The sequence below is a fragment of the Colias eurytheme genome, chromosome 9, assembly GCF_061535395.1.
Source record: "Colias eurytheme isolate Ceu_HAF_F1 chromosome 9, ilColEury1 Martin Lab GWU primary, whole genome shotgun sequence".
NCBI classification, from domain to species: Eukaryota; Metazoa; Arthropoda; class Insecta; order Lepidoptera; family Pieridae; genus Colias; species Colias eurytheme.
The window spans coordinates 11,437,635-11,456,020 of NC_142988.1; the positions used below are offsets into that span (position 1 = coordinate 11,437,635).

The window sequence follows — 18,386 nt, forward strand, 5'->3', positions numbered from 1 at the left end:
CACATTCCTCCATGGAAGCCTTTAGGAGGAATCGATTGTCAAAATATTATATTAGGGCAGTTTGAGTTACTGAACTTGATCTTTTTATTTTTTTCTTCCAAAAAACTCAAAAGTGCAACTTGTGACCGGTACAGATAGATTGCTCATAATTAGGTCTATCATTGCTAAAAATACCAGATTCCACCACGGAGGCGTTTACGGGGAATTGAATTTTATCAGGGTAGTTACGATACATGAACTTTTTATTTTTTTTCTTCCAAAAAGCTCAAAAGTGCAACTTGTGACCGGTACAGATAGATTGCTCATAATTAGGTCTATCATTGATAAAAATACCAGATTCCACCATGGAGGCGTTTACGGGGAATTGAATTTTATTAGGGTAGTTAGTTAAAAAGTTCATGTATCGTAACTACCCTAATAAAATTCAATACCTCCTAAAGGCCTCCATGGTGGAATCTGGTATTTTTATCAATGATAGACCCAATTATGAGCAATCTATCTGTACCGGTCACAAGTTGCACTTATGAGTTTTTTGGAAGAAAAAAATAAAAAGATCAAGTTCAGTAACTCAAACTGCCCTAATATAATATTTTGACAATCGATTCCTCCTAAAGGCTTCCATGGAGGAATGTGTTTATTTTACCAATTATAGACCTAATTAAGAGCAATCTATCAGTACCGGTCACAAGTTACACTTTTGAGTTTTTTGGAAGAAAGAAATATTTTTTGATCGATTGATGTGGAAATTGTTTGAGCCAAAATCATGTTTTACTGCGTATAACTCAGAAACGGTAGGATATAGGAAAAAATGATTCAGGTACAACTTGTAGATAATTTTATGGCCTTTCAACTTTTCCTTGAAAGTTTTTCTCTAACATGTACCGTTTTTGAGATTTAAGCGAAAAATGAAAAAATGGACCCATTTTCCCCCTCCCCCCACTCCGGGGCTCCTCCTAGTGGCCCGGGGTTTTAGTATGTTTATTACCTAGGGACTCTTGACATGTTTCCGAAGAAACATCTTACGTTACTAACTCACGCACTCTAGAACTTTTTATTCAAGGGACTATTAGATTGTACGACATTTTTCGACTCAGCAATTATTCTAAAAATAAAAATAAAAATTATCCTTTATAAAATATTACAAAGTTCTTCGAAATTTACGTATTATTTTATCGAGAGCTGGTAACTTTAGCAGGTACCTTTCTGGAGTATTTTTTTCTGCGTGGCAATAGTCAGTAGACACAGGTTGAGAGTGAGGGTCCACATTTTCCAAATTTAAAATTGTTCTGTGAAATTAGTAAATTACTTTCAAACAGGGTCAATTTGATTGATTGCATTTGCAAGGCGACCGTAGGAATTAGGTACCTACATAACTAAGTATAAAAAGTGTCTTTGTAAATTGTAGGTACCCACTATGAATGTAGGTATCTATAAATATCGTCGCATGAATACTCAACTCGCGGAAACGAATTTACAGAATTTACACAAATAATAATATCCAAACTCGCCTGGATAAACTTTCTCAAATGAATCTATAGTTTAGGTGGTCTGTTGCGGTTCTGCATCAGGTGTTTCAGTTTTCAAAATAAATTATTATTTTATATTTCCCGGATAATATAATAGTACCTACACAACAAAATAACTTTCATTCAAATCCGTCCAGTAGTTCCGGAGATTAGCGTGTACAAACAAACAGACAAACACAGACAGTTTTTTTTATTTACGGGATAAAACTCATCCTATGACCTTTCTCAGGTCTCAAGCTATATCTGCACCAAAATTAGAGCCCAGACATACATACAGACAGACATACAAAAATTCTAAAAACTATATTTATGTATAGATATGTACTACATATTACTATGTAATACAGATTATGAATATATTATATATATTTATATACATATATACATATGTATATGTATTATAAAAAAATACCTATTCAATGTAAGTACAGTTTTGACTTTCGTACGAATTTGTTATACCTATGTATAGATGTTATGTATGATTATCTAATACAGATTGTAAATATAATATATATGTACTATTCACAACCGGTTTACATATTATTTATATTATTATTTACTGGAGCGAACATAGGATCTGCCTATAGTAATAATAATAATATAAATCTTTCTTGACTTGATTGATTGCACCGCGACTGTAAGAATTAGGTACCTACCACTATGAATTTTATTTACCTATCTATAGTTGCTGCTGCTATCGCGTCAATACTCAGCCCGCGGAAATTATTTTACAGAAACTAAACTTTCTCAAATAGGTAAATCAAGACTTATCTTTTTATATTATAATTATTATTTATTAATATTATAACAATACTATTATATTATACATTATATACATTATTACCTTCGACATTTAGTTATCTTTTCAATTTGAATCTTCTTTAGTTCTCGTTTCTTAAGTCTTTTCATTTTGTTGTTTACCATTTTCAACAAATCAATATTCGGCGTAATTATAAAACACGGCGCAGCAATTTTAGCGTGGTCTACTCGTCTCAACGGAGCGATAGCGTCTGATGTATGAAATAGAATTATGTTTTTAGCTCCCGGAACGTGCGATGGAAGATGATTTCTTGCGTAATTAAAAATATAGTAAGCGCCAAAAGTGTTTTATCGTGATTAAACCAAAACTAAAAGTAATTACACAAAATGCTCTGACAAATATCTTGCAAATGTTTTAATATAATTGTTTATGAAAAAAAAATCATAATAAGTATTACCATGTCCAGTAAAAAACGTAAAAGTGTGAAATTTAGAGGTAACTTCGTGAATTTTTTCTATCGAGTCAATTTCAATATTTTATGTTTTTGATCTGACAATATAATCGAAAATATCATCAAGTTTCACATATATTTTATTTTTTATATTTGGTCTTGAATACTACACGTATCAACTAAAAGTTGATTGGTGATTTGACTTTATATGCGCCCTTAATGTTAAGTTATATGGAATTTTTATTGCCATGTCTCCTGGTATTTTATGGCCTTTCTGTGGGTCGTTCTAATTCGCTGTGTGATTTCTATGTTTAATTTATAGGTAAGATATAATTAATAACTTTTTTCTCTGTTTCCAATCACGTTGAAACGGTTTATGGGTAAAGTTTATGGTGTTGTAAATATTCTACGTAAATAAGATGTTGGCAGCATCTCCGTATTATTTAAAGGTATGTCTTATGTAATTTATTATGTGGAAAGAAATGAATTATATAACAAAAAAAAATTCTTCGTTAGAAGTTGTTTTTGTTTTGTTAAATTTTTGTTGTAATTGGTTTGTTCAACTAACTAAATGAATATAGAGCCATTGGAGGTAAATTGGGCCATGATTGTATTGGAGATGACATTATTAATTATTAATAAATAATTCGCTTTAATTTTACCAATAAACGCTAATTGTTACTACATTCTTGCTATACCGGTTACCAGATGAACAAAATTTAAAAGAGTGGCTCAATATAGCCTGACCTATGTATACCCGAATAGCCTTGTCAAAATTGTTTCTAAACACGCGTATCTTTAGGTCATCATTACATTTCATAATCCATCAAATCTTTATCGATCTATTATATGTCTTTGTTATATAAACTTTAATGTAATGTCGTTGAACAGTAGCTTGCAATTTGTTAATGTTATTTATCGGTTTATCTCTGATTTGGTAGATAGGGGATATTGTGAATTTGGGTCGAGGTTTTTGCGAATTTTATAGCATTTGATCGATATTAATTAATAATTGTACCTATAGAAAAAAGCGTAAAAAAATGAAAACGTTATTCGTAAATAATAAACAGATTTTTCTGTCTCCAACAAAATTGGTCAATATCTTTTAACAACTAAGAAGAAATCCTAAATGCTCTAGGTACTAATTCAAACTCAAATACGGGATAGATGCTAATCTAAAGCTTTTAAAGCTCAAGTCTTTCTTTTAAGTACTAAAAAATGTACTTACATATTCTTGCATTAAGATATGTAGTACTTATCCTACAATCAGATCCTTAATAACATTTCTTTATGTACCATTGAGGTATTATTACTACGTATAGAGAGGACACCGCGAACAAAATCTGTGCGACAAGCGCAGCGACGTCGGGCGCGCGTGGGGCGGCTAGTGAGTCATACACTGTGTAGATATTCTGCCTCTTATTACTTATAAATTAAAACCAATCAATGTAACAAAAAATATTGTTTATCTTATTAAAAAATATGAATAAAAAAATTGGTTTGAGACGATTGGCTCTAAATCGTGTTACAAATAGTGTAGTAGCGATGTCCTCTCTAGTACGTAGTACATATTAACTCAATGTTATGTACATGTTTTCTGCGGAATGTCTGCAAGATCTTTTACTATCTAATAAAGCGTGCATTTTAATTTATATCTAGATAGTAAAGAGTATCAGTAACTCATCAGCATACATACGAGTTGTTTTATGTTAATTGTGGAAGAAATTGTTTTTTGCATTGATATGAGGGAATCGCTGGGTTAATCATGTTGGTAATGTTAGTCGTATGTGTGATGTAGGAAAGTGAATTTTCTAATTGATACTTGATTATCTTTTCTCAAAGACTTAGAAAGTTTTGATGAGGTTTGTGTTTGATGTAAATTATTTACTTATTGACCGACTTCAAAAAAGGAGGAGGTTCTCAATTCGACCGGTATATGTTTTATAGATATTATTCATATCTTATTACTTTGTTGAACGATTAGTTCAGAGATATGATTGTGTTCAATTACTTTAATTCGGATTTTTAATATGACTCTCTAAGGTTACGACCACATTGAGAGTTACGCTGCAGTCCAAATCCCACAAACGTAAGTCCCAAAATATAAAAATAGTTTTTATCAACAATACCAAATCGAAACACCAGACATATTTAAACGCTCATTTTGTATTCAAAGGAGACTTAATTAAAACCTTTTCATTAATTAAGAGTTTAAACGTTCCCAAAAGGTTCCAATTAAACGTCGCCTAATATCAAAGGTCTATTTTCTGCCGAACCATCTGATGTATTCAGGGCTGTCAACTGTTAAAAATTAGTTTAAACAACATCCGGAATATAAAGTTTAACTTGTTGTAATAATTTAATAAAATAATAAATAGTTAGTAGTAATAGGGCATTGGTGAATGAAAATATAATTATTTTGGATTTATAAGAACTGAATAAAACTAAATACCGGTATGTTATTTGGTGGAAGCACACAGAGCGAGCAAGCCTGCGAAGCAAGGTGTTGACGTGGCTCTATCTAGGAAAATGCGAGTGCCGTTCTTAACCCCCTATTCTCCTCTTTAATTATAAGACGAACCATTTTATTAGAAACAATATCGCAATTTTTCCAGCATTCGACCTCTATAACTATTTTATATTTAATAAAATTAATATTGAACAGGAATTTGCATCTATCAACCCTAGTGTCACCCCTGCACCTGCAACATCTGTATTATTAGACGTCGCGTCGCCGGTCGTCGACCCGACCCGTTTACCAAAATACATCGTGCGCATGCGCGGTTGTCACTTTGATCGCGTCGCCTTGTTTACTTTGTGATTTTGCGTGTCTGTCTGCTTCCTTCTATTTTGGTAAGATTCAAAGATAAAACTCGCTTCAATAAAATTAAAATATTTTTTTAAAATCGCAATATAGCAATGCTAAGCAATAACGATTGCTAGATTTGTTTTCTTTCTTTTGTGTTATACATCTTATATATAAAATTCTCGTGTCACAATGTTAGTCTGCATACTCCTCCGAAACGGGTGGACCGATTCTCATGAAATTTTCTGTGCATATCGGGTAAGTCTGAGAATCGGCCAACATCTATTTTTCATATTTACCACGGGCGAAACCGGGGCGGGCCGCTAGTATTATATACGCTTTTGAGTTTTTACTGAGATGAACCGGTTTATTCTTTTTTACGAGAGTGACTGTACCAGTATCATCTAGTTCAGAATTTAGATTCGGTTCAGTAAATACGAAATGTTTGCGAATTATTTTTGTAAACAACGAACTTTGTATTTCAGGCCAGTCAGTAGGCATTTTTCCAATAATAGAAAAATGCACATGTTGGAATGATGAGAAAATAAATGGTTTTTTTCATGCCAGTGCCTACTAAAGCCCTAAGAAAAAATGCCATGTGTTCAGGTTACATACTCAGGCCTATGTTAAACATATAAATACCATGGTTGATAGTACCTAAATGGAAAACATTGCAATGCACATACAAATCTCCTAGTCTCTACATAAGCATTTATCCTTAAAATAAACTCGATGTAGGGTTAATTTTATGCCCCGGCGCGACTCGATCGTCGTAAACGAATTCCTGGTATATTGCTCTTTTATTGTTATTGCAACGTGTTTATATTGAATCTTTTATACTCATAGATGTAAATACTTTAGTTGGGTTGGATAGTCTAGGATACTAACCTTTTTCTGCGTGTTTGCCCATCTATTGGGCCGTCTGTGCTTATGACAGGCAAATTCTTTCATGCATTTTTATCCCATTGTTAAAAATGTGTAAAAAAGTACTAAATACTTATTAGTATTCAGTAAAAAGGCACATTCGTACTATAACTAGTTCACTACTAATTTTACTAAGGTAAATCGCTGAATTTCAAGCCTGTATTTCAAAAACACGACCAAAAACAGAAAAAACATCGCAATAAAGAATCCATTACATACCTATTCAAACACATTACCTCTTTTACTATGAAATTACTGGCATTGTAAGTCATAAAACCCTCAGCTTAATAAAAACTATTTATAAAGGTTGCAAATAGAAAAATCGCTTATTCGCCGAGCGAATAAATCTTGGAAAGCAAATAAACTAAAACTATGTAAGACAGATTAAGATTTATGTTGGCTAGACTGTAAAATTGGGAGTTCAGACATGCACACTGGAGTCTGGAGTTACACTTCGTTGAGAATATATGAGGGTAGTTTTATTTAAAGCTTCTAGTTGTTACCGCGTATAAATATATCTTTAAATGAAATTAAATTTATATCGTATAAATTATAGTATTACTAATGCTTTCATAAAGGTATCTCCGATCTCGCGAAATTTGACAAAATTCTTTAAGGTTAGATTTAAGGACGCATGAAATCATTTGTAAAAGCAAATCTGGTAACAATATAGGTTGCAAAAACGGAAAGAAATATCTTCTTGCACGCCTCATATTAAGCGAAGCGTTGAGGTGGGTACTACTGTCACTTCGCGCAAAACATCTGATTTTTCAAACTTAAAATGTCTTTATGTATCATACATTGCACTTGTAAGATAATACATACACACACATATTAAGAAAAAACACTATTTTTAACGTTCATGATATTTTTGATGTCATTTTTGTTATTTAAACTAGTTAAAAAACAGTTTAAAAAAGTTCTGTCTTGGACGTCCGTGTGTCTGTATGTGCGGATCCTTTTTCTTGTTAACACGATAGCGACCGAAGTACTTTACTAATCGAGTCTTTTTTTTTTCTCTTACGCTTGAGTATGCTCAGGAATAGAACCCTTTCATTTTTCAGGGTCTGATTCGATGTGGTTTAATTGTTATTAAATAAACAAAAATAATAATTAATAAATATTTATTTAAAAAAAATTATGAGGCGTGCACTTTTGGATTTTCCAAATTATCTGTTTTTGCAGTCACTTGCAGTTCTATATAAAACCTATCTATAGTATAGATATAATATTATGTCAATCCAATTTAGTAATTCATTCGTATAGATATTGTCACAGTATTGTCATCTTGCTCAATCGATTTGTTTCGACTGGTTTCATTTGGTGCAATTAAATTCTCGTTTGAGGAACATTTGGCGCTTTGTTAATTTAATATTCGTAATAATAATGTGTCATTTACATACCTCTGTGGAACTTGTTTTTTGACGGGAAATAATGAGGTGCAGGTTATGAAAGTTATTTTTTTTCTTTCGCGGGTAGTTGGACAGTTTTGACTTTATGCACTCCACTTTTAAGGGTTATTTATTTTGTTATATTCAACAATATGTTAGTTAAGTTTTAGTTTCATTATTCGATTCATTGGAGGACGAAAAGTGTGATTTTGTAGCCAGAATTCGATTCTTTGAAAAATGAAATGTGTGTTATTTTATAATAATACCATACAAATATTAAATTTTATAATATATTTGTTCTAATAGATTTCCACGTGTAAATTGTACTCCAGCCATTTAAAAAATGTTATTTATGTGACAGTATTTCTCGAAGGTAACGTAATGTCTTTGTGCCGTGTATAGCCATGCCATATGGCAGTTACTTGGTAATGTTTCATAATTTTTCCGTAACTCGAACGATTCCAGTCATTTGACGTTGCTTTTTGCGTTCATTGCGGCACATATGTGGGTTAAATGGTTGCTTGGCGACTTAATGTAATACTGTTTCTTGTTTCTAAAGCTGTAGGAAAACACGTAGATTAAAGTATAGTACATATATGATACTGAAAATCTATACTAATATTATAAAGATGAAGATTTTGTTTGTTTGTTTTAACGCGCTAATCTCGGTCTACTGGTCAGATTTGAAAAATTCTTTCGATGTTAGATAGCCCATTTATCGAGGAAGGCTATAGGCTATATATCATCTCGCTAAGACCAACAGGAGCGGAGCACTACGGGTAAAACCGCGGAGCACAGCTAGTATGGTAAAAGGTAGTTAGGTGGTTGGGTAACTTGGGATAATATTTGTTTTGCAGAACAGAAAGTGTATGTCTTTTAATTCGAAACTTTAAAACCGTTTAATCTTTTTTCGTTCAACTCTAGAGCTATTTAAGGATACAATCTGTATTGTATACTAAAAAAGCATTGGAATGTCCATCCCCACAGAGTATAAATCTTTTTGTTATGCTACAATAAGCGCAAAACGCTGACGCCTTCGATTGCAGAGCTATTAATTAAATCCACTAGCTAATTGCGAGTAATTGCAGCCATTGTTAACCATGCAAATGCTGACTTTCGAAACTTGGCTTCTGAATAAAAGAAACTGTAGTTTAGGAGCTGGTAAAAGAAGGGCTAATGTGATTTTTGAAGGAGAAATTCAAAAATGTTTCTAGGACATCTCCGCACGTATTTGTACTATTAATGTAATAATGTAGTGTAATTTAACAAGTATTTGTATGACATTTTCACAACCATTTATGAAAATTTAGCTACAGTACCAGTACCGAAAAGCGTTTATCTGCCGAGTGCAATTGAAAATTCATATTGCTAGTTTCAAATTTTAATCAATTAGCTTACGTTTATTGATATGAAATAATGTAAATTAACTTAATTTTAATGTAAATAATGTAAATAAAATATTTTATTAACATTTGAATACACAATTGTCATAAAAACTTTCTTGTGTTATTTCAAGTACATATATTACAGCAAGCTCTTAGACTACGAATACAATACGATGGGCAGGTGCGTCGTCGAGTTACATTATTAGAAAATAATTATCGCTTCTCTGTTCAATTAAAATTGTATAGGAGATTCTTTAAGACGATACACAAAAAAAAATCCACTGCTTGGCGGGCGGAGTCTAATAGCTCGCTATCGCGAACGCCGGTGTGCGCGAAGTCATTCTTGCAAACTCGCCGCGCTGCCGCTGGCCGACTCGGGACAAACATGTATGGAGTCGTCATACAGTTATAATATTGTTATACATTTATTCAATTGTTGATTTATTGGTTTTATTTTCTTGCTTATAAACAAATAATCTTCTTTCCAACAACTACTTAGACATTATTAATAATTATTATTATTTCGTAATGTTTACTTTATTACAAAATAATACAGGTTATAAATAATCTTTAAAATAACAAAAAATATTGTTACTCTGAAAAAATGAAATGGTACTCAATAACGCGGACTACTGAATTGATTTAGATAGAATTTGATGCTGACGTAGATATTACATCATGCCCAGAAATGAAAGGTACTATTTCTGAAAGAAGTTATAAACCCTAATTCTTCTCAGTCAAAGTCAAGAGTGGAAGATATCACTAATACAGTAAAACTGATGCGAAACTTTGGATGTTAATTTGTATATTTTTTGTTAGTTGTTACTTAATCACGTCAAGACTGGAAGCTGAAGCCTGGATTTACACATAGGATACTTTTTATCCGAACTGAACACTTCTGTGGGATAAAACAGGATTCACGATATAACCTAATTCCACGCGGGCAAAGCCGCGGTCGGAATGATATTTTTTTAAATAAAAAAATTGTTTAAAAAAAACACAAAATATATTGACGCATGTATTTATTTTTTGCACTCTATTATAATTGTAATTATTCATTACAAATAATCAAAATAAAATAGCCAGAACAAAGTTAGGCCCTGGTAGGGTAGGTAGGCAGGTACAGCAATGTGAGACGAACACTGGCTTATTTATACCAATAATAATGTATTATAAACATTAAATTAAGTTTACTTTCTAACAACAAAAATACATAATATTAGCTAATGTGAAAGCGAATCAACCAATCATCCCACAAAAATGAAATGTGCACACAAATATTCATCCAAATCGGTTCATGTCATTAGGAGGAGTGACTGCAGCGCCATCTTCCGGGCCCAATTGTGTTTCCAGATCACCCAGGAACTCAATTTAATATACTTACACAAAATTTTTCGAAATGAAAACTCACATTACTATGTAAATATGAATATAAACCTGTTTTATTACTAAGCAATTTCCCGCACAGCTGGTGTAGTAAGTATAAATGAAATAAATATCAACATCAAATTCTTTATACAACATACTTATCTACCACCTTCTAAGAAATGTAATTCTTGAAATTATTTCGTATTTTTTTTAAATATAATACTACTCCAATGAGCTCCTGTTCCATATTATGTCCGCCATACTTCCACTAAGTTCACCATGATTTTTTATTTCTTTGCACTTTGTTGCTTTTTGCTAAAAATGGAATCATGCGATAAAACCAGTAGAACGTTGATAACATACATTTTTGACTGAATAAAGGTACTTACGAAGGAGTGGGTTCACATTGTGAACAATCAGTGGGTTTATTTTCCTTCTGGATTCCGGATTTCTGAAAAGATTATCTATGCTATAAATGAAAAAATCTTACACATTCGTTATGTACTTAAAACAAGGGTACATATCAAACATCGTCTATAATACAATTATCATCAAATTTAAAATAAAACCAACTTACTTCATTAATTTGTTCCAATTGTAAGCATTCTTTTTCCTCCAACCTTTATGTTTCTTCTTCTTATTTTCTTTATTGTCCCCATTTGTCTTATCGTGTTGTCACCCTTTTTTACGATTGCGCGAGCGACACAAGTTCCCCGTGTGACGGCCGTAGCGGGAATGACTCGTGCAGCGATCGGGGTAGGAAGGTACAGGGCGACTCTCGCTATATTGGCTGGTCGCGCGCTAATTTCAAGTATTTCTTGTTTATTTCAAAACCATCGCATATTTCAAAATTCTAAATCGGTAGACGTATAGGTTGTATATTTTATAGTTAATATCCAAAAAGTCGTAACTTTACGTTTGTTATTTTGAAGATGCCAGAGATTATAAAAAAATAACAATGAGAACTTTGTATTTTTTTTCTATCGAGAAAATATCATGGAATCATGTTTCTAAAACGGTAGACGTATTGTGTTACTATTGAACTTTCTTGTCAAGAATTTTCATCACGACAACTTTAATAATATAAAAATTACGAAGGTTTAAAAAGGGCCGTAAATGTTAGAAAAATTAATTCATCACCTTAAAACCTTTGTGCTACTTTTCGATTTATCTTCTCTTACAAATTTGAATGGAAATTTCTTCGTCTCTTTAGAATAAAAATGCTTATTTAGCGTTTTAATTACTTGTATAATAATAACTTGACTTAGCAGTAATGTTTAGATTAACCAAGCAAGTACATAATATACTACACACTAAAAATATGTATTATCAAATTTTAAAAATGGACAAACACAAATGGACGAAGGAGCTTTACCACAGCTACTAGCTTACCACACACATACTTCAAAATTATATCATTTTGAGCACTTCAAAATACAAGGTATCCAGGATAAAAACACGTACTCCTGTTATGGTAACTAGTTGCGGCACGCGGGCCGGTCTGAACGGTAATTAATAGAAGGTCACGCTCGCCGTTAGATGCCGCTTCGACTTGGCCTGACCAGTCTTTTTGTGTGATAACAGGGACTGATAACCCTGTAGTATCTAAAGTAATGTTGTAAAGAGATTGTGTTTGTTTGTTTGAATAAGCTACGAAAGTACTTAATGGACCCATTTGATATATGATTTTACTAGTAGAAAGCTTCATATTGCTGAGTGCTATATTTTTTTTATTTTGTTTTCAGCAATTAAAAGTTTGGAATTCTATTTATGTGGTAAGTATTTGCAATAGATAAAACATTTTTTTAATTCTTACGAAAATGGACATTCGATCCTGACCTAACCCAAAGTTAAAATACGTTATTCATTTGTCGACCGAATAGTTAAAACTATCAATCGTATCTTATTAAAATATATTTCACAGATAAAATGTAGATAATAAATACTTGTGGATTAAAAAAGTAATTACACGATTATATTATCTGTTATCTCAATTGGCGCTCAATTTTCCCGCGCGTTTTCTTAATCTCGCAGATAACGTGCCTATGGGTTTAGTCCATTCAGCCACACCTAATGCGATAATTCATAAATTGCCTTGGAAATATTTATTTTAGTAATTGCGTTGTTTGATTGAATATAATAAAGGCTAAGGCTTAAATCACTACATAGTATAAAACTAAGTCGCTTTCTCTGTCCCTTTGTATGCTTAAATCTTTAAAACTACGCAACGGATTTTGATGCGGTTTTTTTAATAGATAGTGATTCAAGAGGAAAGTTTTAGTATATAATTTATTAGGTTTTAAGCGGGCGAAGCCGCGGGCGGTAAGCTAGTATAAAATAAAATGAAGCGAATTTTTTTTGGCTTTTTATAATACCTACTTAGGTTCCAATTATGATGATTTTTACATTTTTGCTGATTGGTCATAAGTTCTATTGCTATTTCAATGTTTTCCATCAATAACCGGACACCCTGTATATATTATTTTGTTGAATTCGAAACATTTGCATTATGACAAGAAATTAAATTATCGCTTGGAGTGCTAATAGACCGGGAGATACTGACACAAAATTTCGAGTCATTTGTAACAGGATGGCGGTTCTACAGGGGTCTTAGTACGCAATGACAAAAAGAAAAACGATGGTGTGAACGCTGGTACCGGCGGCTTAGTCGCGTGAGCGTTAGTCGAACTCGTCGGAAAAATAGCGAAGTCAAACGATTTGTAACACAAAAATTTTAGAATTTACCGATAGCCCATAAAAAACAAGTAGGCGGTAGTGTCATGCCATACTTTTCCGGTGTGACTTACAGCCCGCCATACCGACGCGAATGTGTTGATTTAAAAAAAACAATTCAACCATTTGTACCAGGCTAACTTTTGCACAGGTAACCATCGTCGTGCAGCCATTTACGAAAATCGCCATGCCATACTTTTCGGACGATTCCAAATGGTCGCCATACCGCCGAAAACTGCAAATTTTTTTTTTGCCGAACCATTTGTAACACCCTAAATTTTTTTTTTCAACAACTCCTGAATGATTATAAATAGAAGTGTGATAATGCCATACCTGTGGGAGGTGGCGAATGTGTATAAGATTTTTTTTTATTGTATGATTTTATTCGTATTTTGAACGATTTGTAACAGTATGGCATTAATCTTTCCTATAAGTTTGAGGTTCAACAAATATAAATACAAAATTTCAAAGATCTAGGTGGTAGAAATCTTCACTTCTATAAATTAATAATAAATTTATTTATGAAGTATGGCAGCACTTTTTCCCCGTACTAGAAGTATGGCAAATATAATAATGGTCACATTTTATCAAATACTCTCCAAAAATCCAAATGCAATACTGGTACAAAAAGTTTGGCGAAAAAAAAATTTTTGCAGATTTTCGGCGGTATGGCAACCATTTGGAATCGTCCGAAAAGTATGGTATGGTGATTTTCGTAAATGGCTACACGACGATGGTTACCTGCGCAAAAGTTAGCCTGGTACAAATGGTTGAATTGTTTTTTTTTAAATCAACACATTTGCGTCGGTATGGCGGGCTGTAAGTCACACCGGAAAAGTATGGCATGACACTACCGCCTACTTCTTTTTTATGGGCTATCGGAAAATTCTAAAATTTTTGTGTTACAAATCGTTTGACTTTCGCTATTTTTACGACGAGTTCGACTAACGCCCACGCGACTAAGCCGCCGGTACCAGTGTTCACACCATCGTTTTTCTGTTTGTCATTGCGTACTAAGACCCCTGTAGAACCGCCATCCTGTTACAAATGACTCGAAATTTTGTGTCAGTATCTCCCGGTCTATAATGCAATTATTGTATCATTTAGTTATAGATCTGTTGTAATATTAGACAATAATAGATTATACGCGTGTTTTAATAAATTTCATGTGATTTTATCGATAATGTAATATTTTGCTTTTTCTTTATACTATTTAGGTAGTACCTATATAAATACTAAAGCGAAATTTAAAAGTTTTGGTGTTAACTTGATACAAGTAATCACTAATCCAAGAAGCTTATATGTAAGCTTCTTGCACTAATCATACATTCTTAGTTCTGTCACTCAACAAAAAAAATCAATATTGTAATGTTTAGAAGATTCAATTCTAGTGAAAACTTTCTCTTTTAAATTTGATAGAAAGTTGTAATTTTATTTTCCTATCTAGATAATTGTATAACAACTTCCATCATCTTCTTCTTCTTCTTCTTATATATAAAAATGAATCGCAAAATGTGTTGGTAAGCGCATAACTCGAGAACGGCTGAACCGATTTCGATAATTCTTTTTTTATTATATTCCTTGAAGTACGAGGATGGTTCTTATGTAGAGAAAACGTAAACATGTACCACGGGCGAAGCCGGGGCGGACCGCTACTTACAAATACAATTATTTCGGATTGCTCAATAATGAGCCTAGCAGGCTATAATTCACAAGTAGGCCTTTACAAGGGAACATTTATTATATTAAATTGTCACCACGATTATATCGCGTGACCTTATAGCTACTGAAGTATCAAGATTGTTCGTTACTAAAGTATCAAGATCGTTTGATACTGCTATCTGCCTGATTGCTTGCGTTACTAGCTAATTAGTGTTGCGTTTGATGTTTGACATGTATTTATAATATGTAATTCATTTGATTGGTTTGTAGTGTATTTCATTTTAAAAATATTTTTTTTTAGTAATTTTGTTACTTTGTTTCTTAAAATTTGTATGTAAAGGGCAGCTTCTGAGCTCTTCTCAAGTTGCCGTTTCTTTCTTCGTCTTGTTAATTTTTGCAGATATGTAGCAGTTTTTCTCCGAAACGTATTTTTTTCCATCTTCAGATGAGATTTTTAACAAAAAAATATTATACTATAAATAAATAATTACTAAGGTTCTGAAATTATGACGTTATTCGCACTAGTCGTTAAGATACTAGATATAAAATTTAACTCGCAAGTGACAGATAGTATCAAGATCTTTTGTACAGTGTTGTTAACCGTTAACTAATTAGTTACGTGTTACGATTGACGATGTACTTACATTGCTTTGGCGCCTTCGAGAAATGAGGTGTAAATACCAGTATTTTATGTGTGTTTGTGATAAAAGGGATAGGTTGGATGAAATGTACGTTATTAAAAATGAAAATATCTAATGTTTTCGTACTGTAAAATTATTAAAGGAAAAATTAGTAATTGTTACGTATGTACATAACAATTATTAATTTTCCGGTACGTTTACACAGCACGTTTGGAACATTTTTGTTTAAATTGTAAGTTTTGTTTGTATTGTTACATATTTTATTTGTTTTTCTTTTTTGACAATCTTATGGAACAATTATCCGAAATGTATATTCATAACTTAAAAATATAGAACTGTTTACGGTAAAGAACGATGATGCTAAATCCGCTTTATTACCTAAGCGTTAAATAAATTTTCTCAATAAATAAAGAAATAAACCGATTACAATATCTTTAGCCAACCAGTATTCCAGGAAGCGATAGGCGAATTGCCTCAGATTTTCATACGCTTAAATGAAAATAAATTTATTCAAAGTCACCATCGATAGAAATACTTGCTATGGCTATCGCGATCTGTAATCATGGTTGTCAGCGGTTCAACAATTTATAGATAAACAAACGATCTTAATCGTTGCATATTTAGCTTTTTTAACAAGGAAAAGTTGTAAAACCTGTATTATTTGTAGGTGATGGAGTGATAGTATTAAATAGGTATAATATTGGTATGGTATATTGATTTTATTTGTATTCAATTTACTCAAGATTATTTTTTCTTTTTCAGGTAAGCTACACTTGATTTTCACCTCTTTCTAAGGAACGTAAGTTGGATTGTATCATTGTTATGATGTTATCTTAGAAAATATGTATGAATCAGGTCATGATATATGATTTTTGCGACCAGCAATTCGCCTTCGCTTCGCTATGGGACCTACTTGAACAAAACCAGTTATTTTATCTCTGTTGTAACTTGTATGATAAGTCACGCGTAGGTACATATTAGAGAAAGCTGCAATTCTGAATTCCCAAATTTATTAATAGAGTGACAATATATAAATAGTCTTATCAGCCTTAAAGCAAATGTTTTGACGAAAAAAAATGTACGAATAAATAAAAAATGATGTACCTGAATTGATACTTAGAAGAAGTTTTGGCATAATACTGTAACAGGGAACATCCGATAATTGTGTAAAGTGTGTAATTTTATTGATTAAGTATTGTGTAAATGTTATTTGAGATAATTAATCAACGTATAATTAATTACCTTTATCCCTTCTGAATAGTGTAGCTTTCCTACTGAAATATTTTTATAGTAGGTACTTCCGATGATTATCTACAAACAAACCACGTTAGAAACTTTCTTTATAACACTATAGATATACAATATACACGCATAAAGTAATTAAATCAATAACTATCAAGTCTCGGAGTCAGAGAGCGAGAGGAAAGCGGGTTTCACTGCGCGAGGTTAATCCTATGATTTGCGATTTTCTATTTATTTCATACATCATGTTATATCCGCAGTTACTTTGGTAAGAACTATTCAAGTGTTTGCAGGTTTAATGATTATGGTTTTATTTGTCAATATAGTTTGCGGTGTAAATAAGGTTTGTGTAAAAATTTGTGAAAAATACCTATATCAAAATGAGCGTTACCGCTATAAATTTTGGTTTGCCGAATATTAAACTAAATCTAATAGCACTTTTTTCGAGTTGAACACACAGATACAAAAAACATAAATTAGTCTCTCTTTCCGTAGTTTCGTACTAATTTATTGTTTTTAAACACTTTCTTTACTAAAATCAATGCTACGAAAGGTCAAGTTTTGCTTTTAAATCTATAATATAAAAATGAATCCCAAAATGTGTTGGTAAGCGCATAACTTGAGAACGGCTGAACCGATTTCGATAATTCTTTTTTTATTATATTCCTTGAAGTACGAGGATGGTTCTTATGTAGAGAAAACGTAAATATGTACCACGGGCGAGGCCGGGGCGGACCGCTAGTTCATAATAAAACTTGAGTTATAATAAAGTATATATATTCCTTGACAAACCATAAACACGGCCAAGCGTTATCATAACACTGTAGGCATAGTTGTTTACTCAAGTCCAGGATGCGCGAAGCCCTCGCTTCCTTTACATGTTTATTATTTATAAAATTAACAACCCGGTTTCACATGATCTGGCTCATTAACATCCTTTATAATCGCCTATCGGCTATCACAGACCCTTGGAATTGTTTAGATTTCTAGTCGGGTTTGACTCGTTTTGCCAGTTTTCGAATGTAATTTGGAATTTTGTTTAATATTCCTCTATATCTTTAAAATGAAATCTATGTTCTGAAAGTCAGTAAAAATCGCCTAAATTCATCTGCAAATAAAAAACAATGATAAAGGTCAGATAAATGTGTTAGTCCAATTATTATTAGTCACATTCACAATCAATGTCATGTATATTCAAAATCCAGTGATTCTTTTAACTCTTGTTCCATAGGTACATACATACATACACGCAGTTACGTAAACAGCGTACATAATGTAGGCGTAAAGTTTAATAGCTAAAACATCTTTTGTTCGGTTCCCGTGTAAGCAAATAGCGAGGAATGAACGGCTCTAAACAAATAATGTTCGCAAACATAATTGTGTACACAAATAAGTTGGTGTTCGACTTGAATATGATTTGCAGTGTTTGCGCTTGTTGTGAACTATTCTTGAGGGTTCAAGTTGGAGTGAGGACAGCAACGGATAGAGATGAGAAAT

The 18,386-nt window shown here is 32.4% G+C and overlaps 1 protein-coding gene and 1 long non-coding RNA gene across 2 annotated transcripts in view; one reads left to right on the forward strand and one right to left on the reverse strand.

The window, feature by feature from the left end:
* Positions 1–18,386, forward strand: part of osp (myosin phosphatase Rho interacting protein outspread) — a 236,164-nt gene that overhangs the window by 24,806 nt on the left and 192,972 nt on the right. The gene's annotated exons all lie outside the window — the stretch shown is intronic.
* LOC149906146 (uncharacterized) lies at positions 10,742–11,382 on the reverse strand. The gene is made up of 3 exons (XR_016457046.1): positions 11,189–11,382; positions 11,001–11,062; positions 10,742–10,926 (listed from the first exon to the last, which is right to left on the reverse strand). It is a non-coding gene; the product is annotated as an uncharacterized LOC149906146 (long non-coding RNA).